The sequence below is a fragment of the Brachyhypopomus gauderio genome, unplaced genomic scaffold, assembly GCF_052324685.1.
Source record: "Brachyhypopomus gauderio isolate BG-103 unplaced genomic scaffold, BGAUD_0.2 sc85, whole genome shotgun sequence".
Classification (NCBI taxonomy): Eukaryota; Metazoa; Chordata; class Actinopteri; order Gymnotiformes; family Hypopomidae; genus Brachyhypopomus; species Brachyhypopomus gauderio.
The window spans coordinates 1,195,323-1,211,083 of record NW_027506906.1 but is presented as its reverse complement, the minus strand read 5'-3'; the positions used below and the strand labels follow the sequence as shown (position 1 = coordinate 1,211,083).

General features: G+C 40.2%; 1 long non-coding RNA gene across 1 annotated transcript; it reads right to left on the bottom strand.

The window, feature by feature from the left end:
* Positions 1 to 2,996: 2,996 nt before the first annotated feature.
* LOC143493360 (uncharacterized) lies at positions 2,997 to 4,914 on the bottom strand. Its single transcript, XR_013125404.1, has 2 exons — positions 4,284 to 4,914; positions 2,997 to 3,540 (listed from the first exon to the last, which is right to left on the bottom strand). It is a non-coding gene; the product is annotated as an uncharacterized LOC143493360 (long non-coding RNA).
* Between the last annotated feature and the right edge of the window lie 10,847 nt (positions 4,915 to 15,761).

Here is a 15,761-nt window from a genome sequence, read left to right as displayed (position 1 = left end):
GAGCGCCACAGCCTAGCTCACAGTACAAATCAATCTGGCCATTATGACATTATGGGATACGGTCATCCCACATAGACTCACCTACAAACTCTCCACACTCGGCCTGCACCCCACCTTCTATGACAGGCTTTTGGACTTCCTAACGGGCAGGCCACAATCTGTCAGGATTAGCAACAAGACTACAGCCAGCATCACCACCTACACCGGCACTCCTCAGCCCTATTCTTTACACCCTTTTCACCCATGACTGTGTCGCCTCCCACAAGGACAACATCATCCTGAAATTTGCTGATGACACCGCAGTGATAGGACGTATCACTGGAGGAGGTGAAGCAGCGTACAGGAGGGAGGTGACCAGACTGGTGTCATGGTGTGATGAAAACAACCTTACCCTCAACACGGACAAGACGAAGGAGCTGATAGTGGACATGAGGAAAGAGAGGAGACCTCATCGGCCACTTTTCATCTGGGAGCTCGAGGTGGAGAGGGTGGGCAGCTTTAAGTACCTGGGGGTCCACATCAGTGAGGACCTCACATGGTCACTGAACACCAGGCAGCTAGTCAGGAAGGCTCAACAGTGGCTGTACTTTCTGAGGAGGCTGAAGAAGTTTAGGATGTCTCCTGTGATCCTCACCAACTTCTACAGTTGCATCATTGAGAGCCTCCTGACCAGCTGCATCACCGTGTGGTACAGCAGCCTGACCAAGATGGACCACAAATGCCTACAGAGAGTGGTGAAGACTGCAGAGAAGATCATCAATTCTCCACTGCACTCACTGCAGAGCATCTACAACCACAGAGTCCGAAGGAAAGCTGCCTCCATCATCAAAGACCCCACCCACTCCCAGCATGTACTGTTCAAACCTCTGCCCTCAGGCCAGAGGTACAGGAGCATGAGCTGCAAGACCTCCAGATTAAAGAACTCCTTCTTCCCCACCGCAATCAGAGTTCTGAATCAGAAATGACTCTTCACATTTCAGACTGTCCAGACATGGGTACAGAAGTGTCATAGGTAATTCCACTGGTAAAGAACTCTTTCCTCAGGAATAACCTGCACCTTACTGTTCCATATTTACACCCCACTGTCACTTTACTGTAGCACATGTCTACAATCACACTATTGCACTTTACAACACTCCTTATCACTGTAACTTATACATTGTACATTTTTTTCACTGTAATTTATTCAGTGTAAATTTAAGATTTAAAATTTAAGAATTTGTAGTAGCTTATGTTTATTATTATATTTTTATCTTATTTAGTGTATATTTCCTGTGGCATTCTTAGCGAGGAGCAAAGTAAGATTTTCATTGTATCAAGGAAACCTGTTTCCTCTGTGCATATGACCATATGACAATAAACACTTTGAACTCTTGAATTAGGCAGGGTTCCTTTATTTATATATATATATATATATATATATATATATATATATCCCTAACCCTAGTGTTTGACACTTATTAATCAAATTTGTAGTGCATGTAATTTGTTGTCCCCCATCTTAGCTTTAGAAAATCTTCTGGACAGTATACTGGATCACTCACCGAGCTCTTCTACAGTTGGTGACAGCTGGGATAAGTCTTCTATAACCCTCCTCTGATGTATTTATTCAGGTTCCACTCATTCCTCACATACTGAGTGGAGACGCATGTAGGATACAGCTGAACACTGTGCAGTAGAAAGCTTATTCTCTGAGAATGTAAATGGAATGCAGGGCCGGCGCTAGGGGGGGGCAGAGGGGGGCATTGCCCCCCCAAATTGTGTCTTTGCCCCCCCAAGCACAGTGCAAGCAACGCCTTTTTTTTATTATCTCTAAACCAATCACAAAAATGCATTTTGCTTTACAGCGTGAAGATATTTCCTTGCTTATTCCTGATTGGCTCTTTGAGTCATATAAAAATCGGCAGACCGCCCCAAACGGTTCAGTTCGGCAGTATATGTTCTGTTAGTGTGAGTGAAAGACAGGTATACTGGTAAACACTCTTCTGAGTTTAAACTGACTTCCACATGGTAATATTTGCTTAACTGTGGTTTTTCGTTGCTTTAATGTTACTCACCTCTTACATAGGTGTTGCTTAAATTATTTTATTAGCCGTTAGCGGTTAGGCTAACTTGGTTCTCCTAAACCTGCGCAAGCGGCGGAAGCGTTTAAATACTTGCCGCGCAGTGTTGTCCGAAACGATATGTGGTAATAAAAAACGGGAATGAACATTTACCTGACGAATTTTAATGTTGCTTTTTCAGATTTGAAAAGTGCTGGAATTTAGGCTAAAGTACTTGAAAATGTTGAAATTGTAACTACTTCGTTTCACAACAAATATCTGTCTGACTGAACAGTTCTCTTGTCTTAGGTTAACAAATACGAGCCTCTTGTAATTCCAGGACGAAACATGAGAGAACGTGAAGACGTTAAGATTGGGCGTTTTGAAAGTGTGATTAAAAAAGCAAATTATTTTGAGTATATGTATAAATATTTAACTTAATTAAGTTTAACGTGCTGAGAAATATTGAACTGGACCTTTAAAGTGATGTAAAGTGAAACAATGTCATGTTTGCCGGGTTCATATACCTATACAAGGTGGAATTAAAGCACTTGTACGTCACTTTAAAGGTCCATTTCAATATTTTCCAGCACGTTAAACTTAAATATGTTAAATATTTATACATATACTCGAAATGATTCGAAATAATTCGCTTTTTATTCACATTATTTAATGGTTGTTTACTTTCCCCAATCTTAACGTCTTCACGTTCTCTCATGTTTCGTCCTGGAATTACAAGAGGCTCGTATTTGTTAACGTAATACAAGAGAACGGTTCAGTCAGACAGATATTTGTTGTGAAACGAAGTAGTTACAATTTAAAACATTTTCAAGTACTTTACAGGGTTCTTGCAGGTTTCAGTGAGTTAAATTTAAGACTTTTTTAAGACCTTTTAAGACCATTCTCAGTGAAATTTAAGACCAACACAACATATTACCACAAACAATCCAATGATCCCAGAAACTCTTAAAACATTTTATTTTGATTAATTTAGTTACAGGATTACATTAATTCAATATTAAAACAGATAATCAAAATAGTAACATTCTCAACCCAAGCAACCTTACCAACACAACACTAGCATATCTACATACAACCTCACCCTACATATCTCTGAGTTCTTCCTTTTCAGTACCAATCTCAGCATTTGACTTGGAAAGGAGCTGAGCCATCTTGGATCCAGTCTTGCCCTCAGCTTCTTCTGCAAGAGAATCTGCCTCTCTAGCAAGACAGGTGGATACGTCTTCCAAGCTTTTCTTCCTTTTCTTAAGGTCCTCTAAAGACTGCTCAGTCAGCTCTCTTTTCTGGCTCTGGGATTCCTTTTCTTTCCTGATTCGTTCCTGATCCAGAAAGAGTCTGTATTTTGACCGTGCTGCACCCACAGATGCTAAGAGTTCCTTGGTGAGGGGAACCTGTGACACCTCCATGCATTGTGACAGTCACATATGAGTCTGTGTGTGCCAGTTGTGTCCTCTTGCATGTTTTCTGCCTCCACCTCCTTGATGGAAAATAAGAAATAAAAAGATAGACGTACACCATCAAATTAAATAATCATACACACATTATACATTTAACAACATGTAGACTCAGCCTATCTTCAAGTATGTCTAAGGCATGGTTTGACCAAAATCCTCACACCCTGCAGCTGATAAAATTTATTAAATGTTACATTTTGGTTAAATTACTGAAATAAATGAAATTATAAAATTAACTAATTAAATAAAGGCTCAGAATTTTCGTTCCCCAGGCCATCCATATCTTAAAACACACAAAACTTTTTTAACCCCCTACCTTCTTTTCTATTTATTATCCCGATGAAACCAACTTACTTTGTCTAGCCATGCTGAATATGAATTTGAATGTTAACATTGAAAACGTTGGGACACACTACCTGTTTTTACCCTATGTATATATGCCCACTAAAAGGCAATACATCAGTACAATGTAAATAAAACCATGTGCAATCCATGAAACAGAGCATGGGACAGTGGAACATGTTTCAAAACATGACATAACCCATCTACAGGGCATAGTTTTTTTTTTTTTACATTTTACATGATTTAACACAGTAAATATATTTTTATTTCCTCTAGCTGGGATTTAGCATGCATTGAAACATTTCTCTAACTCAATGCCATGGACAGTACATGGTTCTGAGATGTTTTTGTATTGTAGCCTAATTGTATAAAATGGTTAACACATTGAAAAGAAGACTGTGGAGCATAAGTAAGGATCACTTACTTTGATAAGTTTTGGTAGATCCTGCGCTGTTTCATGGCCCATGAAATGAGAGCCCATGTACCTCGATTGCACATATCCATTGCTCCAGAACCGAACATGAAGATCCAGCTGTCTGGATTTTGTGGTTGAATTAAAGCTTTCATCGAACATTAACACATACGGCCCGGTAAGAGCGTATCAACTCTCTCTTGATGAAGTCTGCCAAGCCAAATCTAGCTATATATGCGATTTGTTTAGTCCACACGAAAACTTTTTCACGATATTCGAACCAGGGAACATTGCCGTCACTCTATCCTAATGTAGCCCGAATATCATTAGCCGAAGCACTAGTGATACTGCGGTGGAGTCCGGCGGGACCCGGCACTGACGATAGCGAAGACGGCGGGGATGAGGCACAAAATTGCGTGAAGGCTTTTCGTGACAAGGGCCGTTTCCTGCCTGCGGTTATTATGGGTTTTGTAGTTTAATTAATTAACACGTACCAACACCTGTAGCCCCGCACAAACACAGACAACACAGAACTGACTTCCGGACGTTTCGATTAAACTACACTTTTCTAAAATTAACTAAGGTAAAATTTTAAGACCTGACTAAATTAAATTTAAGACCTTGGATGAAAATCTGGCTGTTTTTTAAGTCTTTTAAGGCCTTAAATTTCAAGTTTTTAATTTCAGACATTTTAAGACTTTTTAAGACCCCGCGGGAACCCTGCTTTAGCCTAAATTGCAGCACTTTTCAAACCTGCAACACAAAGCAACATTAAAATTCGGAGTCGCGCACTATGGTCACTCGCGAAAGTATAAACCTAAATCAGCAGTCAGAGCAGACATCAACGTTCAGCTATCCCCCTTCTCAAAAATGACTAAACGTAAGGTGGACACTGAGAACGGGTTTCAAGCCAGGTGGGAGGCAGAGTACATGTTCACGGAGGTAAAAGGTAAACCTGTGTGTCTTCATGTGATTTTTCTTTGAAGGAAGTTTGCCTGTTGAAAAATGTTTGAAATTACTGACAGATCCATAAGAAAATAGTGCTTTATTCATTTAAACATTAAATAATATACACTGTGTTAGGTCTTGGTTCAATAGGCTATGTGCAATCATTTCAATATGTTTTAATAAACATTGAACCAGTCCGGCCCTCGGCTTGTAGCAAATTTGTTTTTTTGGCCCTCTGTGTTTTTGACTTTGACATCCCTGGTTTAAACGATTCCTCGCCATCACAGCCAGTATTGTTATACTGTGCATAAATACCGCATTGTACCAGTACGATTCATAACATCAATAAAAACTTCAATACTTTACCAGATTTTTTACCATTAAAGTGCAGTAGATAGATTTCTTATTTTATGTACTTTCATATTTTTTTCTTTTTCAAAATAGAAATGTGACGAATACTCCCTTTTAACAGAATTTTTATTCTTTTGTTTTCTTTATATTTTAATTTCCCAGTAATATAAATATTCTCACTCATTCCTATTTCCATGTTTGAATATTCTCAGTCTGTGTATAGGTACATTTGTCAGCCTTTCAAGAAATAGAGTTGTTCTATTAGTAATGGCAGTATTGAAATGAAATACAATTAGATAATCTTTGTTCTCCATTTACATAATCAACATGTATTTTTTAATCATTGTGTTTTAAGTTCGAAAATGTGCATTTTTATTTCTTTACCTAATACATCACTTTAAGCCAGTATCAATAGTCATCATTCAAGCCTTGAATATATTTCTGGCTTCATAAACATGACTATCAACATGCCCCCTCATTATGTTTTACTGCCCCCCCAAGCAAAGCAGTCCAGAACCGGGGCTGGTAAGCAATGTTTCTACATTGCTGTGCAGTAATTCTTTAAGTAGATGGGTTGGTACAGCATCTAGTATGCATGTGGAGGGTTTAGCAGATTTCACCAGTGAAATAAGCTCCTCACGACCAATTGGGGAGAAGGACTCTAACAGGGCATCAGAGCTGACCAGACAGCTGTCAAGGTGCATTGGCATGTTGACAGGCTCTGAGATAGCATTACTAATGTTTTCCCTAATTTTATCAATCTTATCATTAAAGAATTTCATAAAATTGTTACTGCTACACTCTAGTGGAATAAGAGAATTGTTTTGTTCATGACTCCTCGTAAGGCTGGAAACAGTTTTAAAAAGGAGTCCTGAATTGTTTTTATGTTTTTCTCTTAAGGCCGATAAGTATAAGGACTTTGCCATATGGAGGGCATGCTTATATTCAATAAGGCTGCTTTTCCATGATAGTCTATAAACTTCTAACTTCATATTTCGCCATTTACGTTCCAGGATCCGCGCGGCTCGTTTGAGGCTACGCGTGTGCTCATTGTACCATGGCGCTATTCTTCTCTCCGTGGCTCTCTTATATCGTAGTGGTGCAACTTTGTCTAAAGCTGTACGAAGGGAAGTCTCGACGTGCTCGGTGAAACGCTCTAGTCCAAAAGGGACAGAAAGCAACAAATAATCTTGGGACAGATTATGAACAGAATATGAATTAACAATTCTCAAAGTGACTAAAGTGGAGAGATACGTAGGCAGAATTCCCAGTATTGCCTTATAAATAAAAGTATATCAATGACACGCCCTCCGAATGGCCAATGCAGACCAACCAGTTCGGGAGTATAATTCACAGTGATGAGTGGACATCTTGCAATTAGTGATAAACCTTAAAGCAGCATGATAAACAGAATCAATCCTTTGAAGACAATGAGCAGGAGCATTCATGTACAAAATATCTCCATAATCCAATACAGATAAAAATGTTGCACGAACAAGCCGCTTTTTTACATTAAAAGAAAAACAAAGCTTATTTCGAAAATAAAAACCTAATTTTAGCCTCAACTTCTTCAAAAGATTTTCTATATGTGGTTTAAAAGAGAGTGAGTCATCAATTACGACACCCAAATATTTATAAGTTGGGCGATGGGGTTGGGCGATACCACTAGTCGAGGCGGGCGAGTACCCTAGTTGGGATGTGTGGCAGGCCTGGGCACAGTGGCGAAGGCGCTACGCTCCAACTGGGGTAGTCTGAGCGTTCGGGGTGGTGTCTTCATATGTAAATGGTCGGAGCCGGCAAATTGTCGCGAACTTACCCAAATTGTCATTCCGGCGTCACTCAGGAATATGGTACTGCGGGGAGTCCATGGCACACCGGGTGCGGGTCACTTTGGTGTGACCAAATCACTGCCTAGGCTATGACAGGCTTTCTACTGGCCTGGGTGCAACACGGACACCGAGCTCTACGTACACTGTTGCGACCACTGCACCGCCAAAAAGGGACCTCAGACGTGCTCCCGTGCGCCGCTACAGCCTCTGTCTTCAAGTCGGCCCATGGAGCGGGTTGGGGTGGATGTGCTAGGGCCCTTCCCGACATTGTCCTCCGGCAATCGTTTCGTCCTGGTGGCTATGGACTATTTCACCAAGTGGCCCGAGGCGTTCGCTGTACCCGACCAAAGCGCAGTAACGACCGCAGCAACCTTGGTCAACAAGTTCTTCTGCCGCTTCGGGGTGCCAGAGTCACTCCATAGTGACCAAGGGCAGAACTTTGAGTCGGAGGTGCTGAAGGAGGTGTGCCGCTTGCTTGGCATCAAAAAGACCCGCACCACGCCACTACATCCACAAAGCGACGGGCTCGTGGAGCGCTTTAATCGCACCCTGGCGCACCAACTGGCGAATATCTCCGATAAACGCCAGACGGACTGGGACGACCACCTGCCGGTGATGCTCTTGGCGTACAGATCGGCAGTACAGGAGTCGTCGGGTTTTACACCCGCCATGCTAATGCTGGGGCGAGAACTCCGGATGCCGGTGAACCTGGCGTTCGGGGATCCTGACCCCGCTCACGACACTTCTCTCCCTGTCTATGTAAATAAGTTGAAGGACACTCTTGCTGATGTACATGCGCTAACCCGTGGCAATCTCTCTGTCTCTTGCAGCAAACAGAAGAGAGCGTATGATGAACGGTGTTTTGGTGAGGCGTTCGCAGAGGGCACGGAGGTGTGGCTCTACAACCCGGCAAGGAAAAGGGGACTGTGCCTAAAGTTGCAGTCGGCCTGGGTCGGCCCGTGCATTGATCTATATTACTGGATTGGACATCGCCTGTTGCCGCTATAGCTAGCGATGTGCCGCCCTCGGCGCCATTACTATGCATTGAGTCATGTCAGCACAGCAGTGTAGTTCCTATGTGGGATGTGCATCCATCTGTCACAAAAACAGTCCTAGCGCCCTTATTTCTTATCCGATTTTGATAAAAATATGGCTTAAATTAAAGGTTAGAATATTGCCGATGTTGTGATATGTAAAACTTAGTATTATCCCAAGAGATAAATTTATAAGCAGTCTGGGAATTTTTCAATTTAGGTAAAATTTTAACAAAACCCTGCATAAAGCCCTTTTCTTTCACCTGGCTAAAACTAAATAACACATGTATGTCATGTTTTTGATATTCAATCATAATTATGGTAAAAAGTTGTAAATAAATAACTTTGATAAGTTTTAATTATGATCACAATTCTGATATTGAAAGTCAAATTTATGAGTTTATCTCTTTATTTGTCAACTCTCCCCGTTACAGCTGTAGTTTTCATAAATTCTTTAAGTGCAATACCTCTTATATATGTTCAAGTATAATATGAGCAGTGTTGCGAATAACGCCGTTAAAAATAACGGCGTCATTTTGTTAGTAACGGGATAATATAATTAATTACTTTTCCTGTCGTTTCAACGCCGTTGACGTTACTGGTCATTAAAAGCGGTGCGTTACTATATATTGATATACTAACAGTAATCCGAGCGGACCGCTGCCCAGACTAGTGAGAACAGACCTCGATAGGTCACAGTTCTCTGTGTAACACCTGTTTAACTTAACAAGTCAGTAAGCGATAGGCTAAGGCAGAGTTATGGTAGGCAATCAGAACCAGTGTTTTTACACGCTCGCCGAAGCACACGACACAAACAGAGAAGAGACAGAAATGGCGAGTCAGGAGAAAGCCGAAGAAAAATTAGCATTTTCAAGGTGGCGATATAAACATTATTTAAGAAAATACTTGAAGTTCCTGAATGTCTACCAGACTGGTTATTTGAATTATTTAATTAAGAATAGAGGTTGTATTGTTAAGTTTACTTCTGTTGTGAACAAACAGTTGTCTCAGATTGAGAGAATTTAATTTTATTTGATAGATGTAAATGCACTTTATATAGTGTAACTGTTTACTATTTTTTTTTTTTTTTACAAAGATTTGGGATATTAAAGGATTTTATCCTGCACTGGTCTGTGGATGTGCAATAAATATCAAAAGTTAAACACCTTTCTGATCTACTCATTTCAACTGACTGTAAAAACTGCTTTTTCAAAAAAAATTCTTATTCATTGGCATATAACTTTTTTTAACTGTAACGCAAATAGTTACTTTCTCTGGTAACAAGTTACTTTTATTATAGAGTAATTCAGTTACTAACTCAGTTACTTTTTTGAACAAGTAGTGAGTGAGTATAACTAATTACTTTTTTAAAGTAACGTTCCCAACACTGAATATGAGATGGCATTAGTGTGGAGGAGCATCTTTGAGCACTACATGACTAAATGTGGGTGAAATTAATTGTGAAATTATGATAGAGAAAATAATGAGTTTGAATCTGAAATTTATGACAAAATTTGTCTGATTTTTTTTTACCTTCAAGTAGCAGAAAAGAGCTTACACAATTCAGTTCCCCACAAATACATAGATAAATTGACCTGACACAAAATATACAATTTTCAAAATCATTTATTGCAGCCACTTCTCATTGGCTACAGAATTTCATCAACTTTAATAAAATATTTATTATTATTAATATGGTCTGGAAGGTTGAAAATCTGTGGCACTGCTCCTTCTCTAACATGTGCCCTCTTCAGTGTACGGTTGTACGGCAGTGAGCACTGCATATCCCTGCTGTAGATGACAGTCCTCTCAGACGTCCACACTTTCTGACCCACAATGTGTACAGCTCATATTTTCTTTCTTTGTTGGGAAATCTGTGTAGAAAAATGGCATTTATTAAAAAAAAAACCTGTATTAACCTGGGGTGAGTTTCCAAAAACGTTCTTAGCACTAAGTACTTCGTAACCTCGTTCTTACGTACGAACGTTTTGGGAAACTCACCCCTGTTGATTTAAAAAATAATTATGACAAATTTAATTGACTTAAATTTTCATTTGGTTTAATTATTTATTCAGTTTGTGTGAGAGAGTATCTATGGGACATGCCAACTGGACTGAACATCGGTCCCAGTAATACAGATTTAGAGATAATTTTAATTAACATCGTATTTACAACATTATCCTAACATGATAACAATATTAATAACAAAGCATTGTAATTTGTTGGAACAGAAAACTTGTTTTTAAGAGGGTTTACTCGACATAGCTTTATCAAAATCAAGCTAGCATGGACAGTCAACATCCCTCATCTGCGCTATTTTTAAAAAAATAAAAATTGTTTTACTAACCTGTGAAATGTGATACCCTTTGATCTTGTGATATTGTTGTCGTAGTTTTGACAATTTATTGCAAAACATTGAGTCCCTCTTTGGTTTTCCTTACGTGACTGTCTGCTAGATCTAATGTTTATGTCCATCCATGGATGGTCCTCAATGCACAACTCAATGCATAGTAATGGCGCCTGTGCGGCGCATGCTAAGTCACGTGATGTCCAATCCAGTAATATAGATCATTGGGCCCGTGTACGGTGCTGACAAGACTGAGCAAGGTGGTGTACCGGATTAGGTGGAACAGGCGCAGGTTGGTGGTACACAGAGACCGTCTAGCGCCGTACCAGCCCAAGCTGGCGGGTAAACGTCAGCAGGTCGGCCGGACATTGCAGCCACCCCTCCATGCCGCACACGACGCTGCGGTTTTTGTTTGTGACCCAGTTGATGTTTTGTGTATTGACAATGTTGTAAATAGTCCTGCGAAATTTATTGTTAATGATGTTCCTGTTGATTCGTGTGATGATGTTCTCTCACCTACCACCTTTAATGTTGTTGAACCGGCCCGTGATGTTCCGTGTGCTGGCTCTGATGTTGACGCTCTCCCCCAGGTCAGGCCCACTAGGCTTAGGAGACCGCCGGGCTACTTGAGTGACTTTGTGGGTGGGGGGTGGGGGTCGCCGGGATGTCTGACCCCTAAGGGGGGGGGGGGGGGGGCTGTGTAGCGAGGCTCCGCTACGAAGAGCTGCCATATCACCCATAATTCCTTGCGTGTCATTCCTAGTGTAGAAAATGTAATGTCTCATGTTTATAAAATGTTTGTCAAGTTGTGATACCATGAACGTGTACTGTAAGGTGTAATCTTTTGTCTGATGTATTTATGTCTGTTAGAAATGTTGTTTATGGTGCCCACCATCCCTGTGTGTCGTGTCAATGTCATATACCACCCCCATGCTGTGTGAAGGTGAAGCTTCTGCTCACATTCGATAACTCTCTGGTGAATAAAAGAGCCTTTTCCCTTGCTAAAGAGCTTTTTCAAATAAAGAGAGAGAGTTGAAATGAACAGAATGACCAGTTCCTGCTTCCACCCCTCCGGGGCACACGCCACAATATACTCGAAATGATTCGAAATAATTTGCTTTTTTATCACATCGATTCAGTCAGATAGTTATTTGTTGTGAAACGAAATACAGTTACATTTTCAAGCATTTTCAAGTACTTTAGCACTTTTCAAACCAGGAACACAATGCAACATTAAAATTCGTCAGGTAAATGTTCCTTCCCCTGTTTTTAAATGGTGTTTCTTTTATACTACGACATATCATTTCGGAGAACACTGCAAAGAATGTCTCCACTGCCCGCATATCAAGCGTGTGCTGCACACATCTGACCAATCAGGTTTCAATTAATAATGTGGTGGGAAAACACTGAGAAAATAGGTTATCTCCACTATTGCTTTCTATTTTGGTGCTATTTTGTGATAATTTAATAATTGGTTATAATAAGTTTTATTTATAAAGCATTGTTATGCAGCATTTTTACTCATCACAAGTGCTTAATGTCAATAATAAAACAAAATGTTATAAAATTAGGTTGAAGCTATTAATTAATTAATAATGTAAAAAATATATATGGGGAGCCGTTTGGGAGCCGAAAGAGCCGGCTCTCCACAGTAAGAAGAGCCATTAGAGCCCCATCTCAAAATAGAGCCGAAAATCCCATCACTAACCCACACAAACGCACACACAGGCGACAGACTTTTTTTCTCTAATCGCGAGTGGGAAGGAGAGAGAGGGGGTTTTGATTGGTCTGTTCTCCACTCAACAACTTACTTACATTCTCCGCCCCCCCCACCCCCCGCTCAACAACTTAACCTCCAGGGGGTAACCTCCCTGAAATCAACTTTTGCAACTTGGGATACCTGCGTGGTGCGACAGCGTAAAATACCCCCCTCCTCTTTTTCTTTCTTTCTTTCTATTTATTTATTTATATAAATTATTTATTTAAATTATTATTTATATTAAGGCAAGACACTACAGGTGAATAGGGTAAAAATTTTATCTAATAGCAATCACCATGAAACTTACCACATTGATTACTGACATTAAGAGAATAACTTTTTGTATTACAAGTTTACGTTTACGTTTAAATATGCAAATTAGGCATTTTCTAATTAAATATATGCTAATTTGCATATATTTCAAGAACAGAAATCTGAACAATGCATAATGTCAGGTTCAAAATTCTTGTTTCATTTTGTTAACATATTAGAATCAAAGGTTTTTACAGAAGGAATTCTGAATATCTCTTTTTATTGCTTTATAAATCAGAAAATACTGTCATAAGTTTAAAAAAATCAACTTTCGCCATGTTTTTAGGCATAAATTGTTAGATAATTCAGGCTATAATTGATATATGAAGAATTCCCTCTGTAAAAACCTTCTAAATATAGATATGAATAAAACTGGAAAGTTTCATATATGTAAGTGCAAGTGAACTGGAGATTTCTGGCTCAGAGTATAAGAAAAAACTCATTTTGAGAAAACGGCCTTCAAAGATATATATTTTGAAATTTCATACATTTTTATTGGAAACCGTTATTCACATCATCAATATCTTATCATATCATTAGCAACAATAATCTAGAGCATCTCCAACAATAAAAGGACAACTAACAGATATATAGAACAATGTAATGACTAATAAAATGGAATCAAATAAAACGGAAACACATGAACACGCATACTGCAACCTGTAGAACAGCCACCCTAGATGGTTGAATATCTATCCTGCACAATAGTTACCCAGTCCTAACCTAGTCCATCCCTGCTCCATATGTAGGTCCCTCACCCCTTTCCTGCTGATGTCTTTTCAGCTTCTTAGCTGTGCTCAGAGTCTTGCGCCTACGTATTGCACTGGCAGATGTAACAGCCTCTGCTTTAGAAATTCTGAGCATATCAGCTTCTTTCATTGCATTGACTGTTATAATTGTAGTCTGCAGCCACAATCTCTCCATAACAGTCAGCATGGCAGAGGCACCTTCATTAAAGGTGGAGATGGCCATGCTTGCTGCTGCCTCAACCCTGCATTTACCAACAAAGACTGTTTTTGGACACCGTGCCCATATAACAGAGTTAAGACACTCGTTGTTATTTTGAGTGCCTCCATGTTGCATTCTTTGCAGCAGGCTGTCACTTGACATGCGGTGATACACAGGGATGAGCTTCTTCCCCACCTCTCGTGCTAAAAAGTTTCCTGCGTGGTGTTTATGACTAGCAGGTGTTTCTCCATTCTCCTCTGCTTTCCTGTACCAGCACCAGGAGGGATTACACCTGGTGTGTAAGGGGTTTTCATCTGTAGACATGCAGTGGAGGAGACCTGCCCATATTGCTGCCTTCATCTGATCCAGTGATCCCAGGTTATTAAGAATTGCCCCCCTGTAATAATTCTGTAATGTTTTACATTTATTTGCAGTCAGCTTCCCCACACCCTTCCCTCCTAACTTCCCCTGAGCACTCAAGTTCCTTAGTGCTGTACCCATTCGCTTGTGGGCATGATTGACACACTCCAATTTTACAACATTGTGCCCAGAATATGGATTCAGTGCGACCACCTCCCTAAATGCTGCACTGTCTCCATCTGATAACATCTCAGTGTACCGCAGCTGGTGGCGCTTCACAGACCTGGCCCACATCCTCTTTGCTGATTCTTGCTCCATGGCCTTACTCGATCCGGTGAAGTTCTTAGCACAGTCATGGTGTTGGTCTCTCCAGCTATCAAACTCCTGCTCTGTTATTTTTTTATCTCGCTTGGCATTTTCCTTCAGGGCACATGCATGACAATATGAGGATATGACCTCATAGTCTATCACAAGTCCTGTAAAGAGGTCAATGCACACACTGATTCCATAATGTGAATTGAAGCCTCTTTTATGCCAAGTGCCATCAAAAGACACACTTATATTAATAACTGCATCTGGATCCTCCCTCAGCAGCTGTGCGACATCTGGGTCTACTTCTGCATAAGCCTGCCTGACCTGCTCCCTGGTCCTGTGCAATGACTCCAGCCCTCTCTCAATTTCTGCCACTAAAATAAAATACATAGGATACCACTACCTGTGCATCTCCTCAGGTTTTATTTATTTTTTATGTCAACAAATCACAAATTATTAAGAATATGCATTATTATTATTATTATTATTATTGTTGTTGTTGTTCTGTGGATCAGATACTTGTCTCATCCATCTCAACCCTGTTCCATACCTGTCGCTCTCTTGTCATGTCTCTGATAAGTTTTAAGATGAAGGCCAGGGATCCCCAACACCTTGCTGATTTTTTTTAGTCCCGCATATCCTAACCCTAATTCATGTGCTAAGAGCACCATTTGCACATTTACATCAAATGCAACGTCGTTCCTACTTTCATCTTGAAGACGGGGAGATGTATAAATAGTTTTGCGGTACTCATCTCTTTTGCACAGACTGCAAACTAAAATTAAATTGCTGCAGAACCCGTGGTTCTGCGGATCAATATTAATTTTAAGGCCTGTACTTCCACAATTAGGACAAATTAATCCATTTATCAATTCATTCAAATGCGCGACGTGCACTATTAGCCACTGCTGTGTTGCGCAATGGTCTGCCCCGCTATCTAAAGACTCCTGATTTCCAATGGACAGTTTACGCATCGATGCACTTCCTGTAGGCATTTTAGTATCTAATTTAGCAGGTTTTCTCTTATATCCTGCAAGCGACAGTTGTTGTCGTCTTTTTTGAGAAGCTTTGCAACGTACTTCTTTCGGCATTTGGGCAGTATAAAGATAGCGCTAAAGCAAAACCAGGAAGTGTGAGCGCTTGTGACCACGTGACGCTTTTGAACAAATCACGTAGTCAGAAATCAACACCAGCCAATGAGATTTCAAGTTTGCATTTAAATCCCCCTTGTTTCTTTCACGATTGGTTGCTGATAGAAAGGAAATGACCATATTTGGATCTGACAGCCTT